Genomic DNA, 3060 nt, shown 5'->3' with positions numbered 1-3060 from the left:
AATTTGAATTTCATGCTAAGTAAGAGCATTGTGAAGTGGTGGCTCTCAGCAGCTTCCTTCTAAATTGGCTCTGGTTGGGGATGAAACATTGAGTTCCTCTACTACTTGTGTGATTGTTATGGAAATACAAAGCAGATCCCTGTGAGTGTTCTACTGCAGCTCTCCAATGTTATAGTATATATCAGTGCTGTCCAACTTCTGTGGTGCTGAGGGCCGGAATTTCTCGCGCATACATGGTGGAGGGCCGCTAATGGAAGCCAGTTTTGACCACTCCCCCCTTTTAAACCACACCCATTTTATCACAATGGTGGTAGTGCAGCAAAATCCCAAATGCTTGGTCCTCACTGCAGGGATATCAACCATCATTCATATGTGAAAGAATTATATTATGTCATATTAAGACACACCCTAAAATCCATATGATGACTCCTCCTCTGTGGATAGCACAGCAACCCCCAGCATATAATTACACACCTTAGGGACCATTTAATGGCTATTTCCAACTACTAACAAACCCCTGCCAGGTTCACCTCCCACAGGCACCTACTTGTGTGTGCCATACTCTGCCTGCCCTATGATGCCTGTGTCTGCCATATGCTGCCTGTGTGTGCCATACTCTGCCTGCCCTATGATGCCTGTGTGTGCCATACTCTGCCTGTCCTATGATGCCTGTTTCTGCCATATGCTGCCTGTGTGTGCCATACTCTGCCTGCCCTATGATGCCTGTGTGTGCCATACTCTGCCTGTCCTATGATGCCTGTTTCTGCCATATGCTGCCTGTGTGTGCCATACTCTGCCCTACCCTGCCTGAGTGTGCCATATTCTCCCTGCCCTATGCTGCCTGTGTGTTCAATACCCTCCCTGTCCTATGCTGCCTGTTTGTGCCATACCCTCCCTGCCCTATGCTGCCTATGTGCCATACTCTGCCTACCCTATGCTGCCTACACACAGACAGCATAGGCCAGGCAGTACATACAATGTCTGAGGTGTGAACAGACAAACAATGGGAGTGATTACAGCCTGAGTCTGAGGTGTGAACACTGCAGGGGGTGAACAATGCAGAGATTAAAAAGTGTGAACAGTACAGGGGATTACATATTTAAACAATACAGGAGGATTACAGCCTGAATCTGAGGTGTGAACCATGCAGGGGGGGGCAGTTAATCTCAGTACTGAAACCATTTAAAGCTTACACAAGGGTAAACCATCAAAGCAGCCAGACAGGTGGGGGGGCACACAGAGGGGGGCCCGCGGGTCGCCAGTTGGACAGCACTGGTATATATGATTAGTGTCACAGTGCAGCTTCTAAATGAAGGGTCTTTGGACACTGTATAAGTAACAGAATCTGCATCTTAATTGGTTTTCTCCTTTAAAGGAGAACTACACCCCGCCAGCTATAAAAGCCCCTTTAACTGGCCTGCAGTTGGGCCTATCAGGAAATCAGCTTCAACTGTGCATGCTCAAGCAGGGCCCGTGTCTGCGGCGAGACCTGAAGCTTCTAAGATTTCCACATAGCGAAAGCCCATCTTGTGTGTTAGAGGCTTATGTACCCCATGCTCTAAAGCCTATCTAGCTGGTATTGCCTGCTTTCACAGCCAAATAAGGGTTACACCTGCCATTGACTTCTACACTACCTTGACAGTTTTTAGATTGTGTATTTTTGTTTTGGGTTTGTTGCATCAAAAATAGGTAAAATAATCCTGTCTTTTGCACAAATAAAAAGAATTCCTTTAATACAGTACACATGATGTCAGATGAGTCCAGTTCAGCCAATACCTCAATCTAGAGCCAACAACATGAAGCCTTACCTGCATCTTCATCACAAATGTCAACACCTGAGGTATTTGAAAAAAAGGCCCTTTGGAAACAAGTACTATGGACAGATGAAATTATATTTGAACTCTTAAAGGGGATCAATCACAAAAATGAAAACGTAATAGAATGTAAGTTTCTAAATTTAATCAATTAAAACATTTTTACTGTTCACTATCCTCCACTCTGCAATCTTTCTCTATTTTTATTTCATGAAGTAGATGGAGCCAGATTTTGTTTGACGGTTAGTAATACATTACATTCTAATACATTCTCTGGGCAGGCACCCCTCTTTCCAACTACCCTAAAAACAACTGTGATGGAAATCCTCTCACTTTAGATGCAGGATTTGTGCCAGCGTCAGTTATTTCCTTAGTTTTTGTTTGTGCTGGAGTTGGTTATTTGAGTTATCTTTAATACATCTGACCCGGATTCTGCATGAATGAAGATGTGACAAGTTGCTCAGAGAGGGATACTGATTAACTTGAAGAAACAGGACAGAATTTTTAATTGATTATACTTACATAGTAACATAGTAAGTTGGGTTGAAAAAAGACATACGTCCATCATGTTCAACCATAATGCCTATATATAACCTGCCTAACTACTAGTTGATCCAGAGGAAGACAAAAAACCCCATCTGAAGCCTCTCTAATTTGCCGCAGAGGGGAAAAAATTCCTTCCTGACTCCAAGATGGCAATCGGACCAGTCCCTGGATCAACTAGTACTAAGCTATCTCCCATAACCCTGTATTCCCTCACTTGCTAAGAATCCATCCAGCCCCTTCTTAAAGCTATATAATGTATCAGCCAGTACTACTGGTTCAGGGAGGGAATTCCACAACTTCACAGCTCTCACTGTAAAAAATCCTTTCCGAATATTTAAATGGAACCTCCCTTCTTCTAAACGAAGAATAATAATTTCATAGTTTAATAAGTATTTTCATGTAATAAAGGTTATATTACAGTTTAATTTTCACAATAGTTACCCTTTAAGGGGATGGATCCTACCACAAGGTTTTAGAGAGGCCATCGCAGTCTGCTGCAGCTTTTTATTAACATTTGCAAATATGTTCTTTCTTAACACACTGATTCTTGAAGTAGTTGTTTTTCAACTTTTCACTTACAAAATTAACTAAATTTGTTATTTGCCAACTGGTGCCCAAACTTTTACTTTCAACTTTTATGTACAACAGTGTAAAATATGCTATAGAATATATGAGTTTTGATTCAGCTAGACGGCAACAG

This window comes from Xenopus tropicalis, chromosome 1, assembly GCF_000004195.4.
Source record: "Xenopus tropicalis strain Nigerian chromosome 1, UCB_Xtro_10.0, whole genome shotgun sequence".
NCBI classification, from domain to species: domain Eukaryota; kingdom Metazoa; phylum Chordata; class Amphibia; order Anura; family Pipidae; genus Xenopus; species Xenopus tropicalis.
This window is presented reverse-complemented; position numbering follows the sequence as displayed.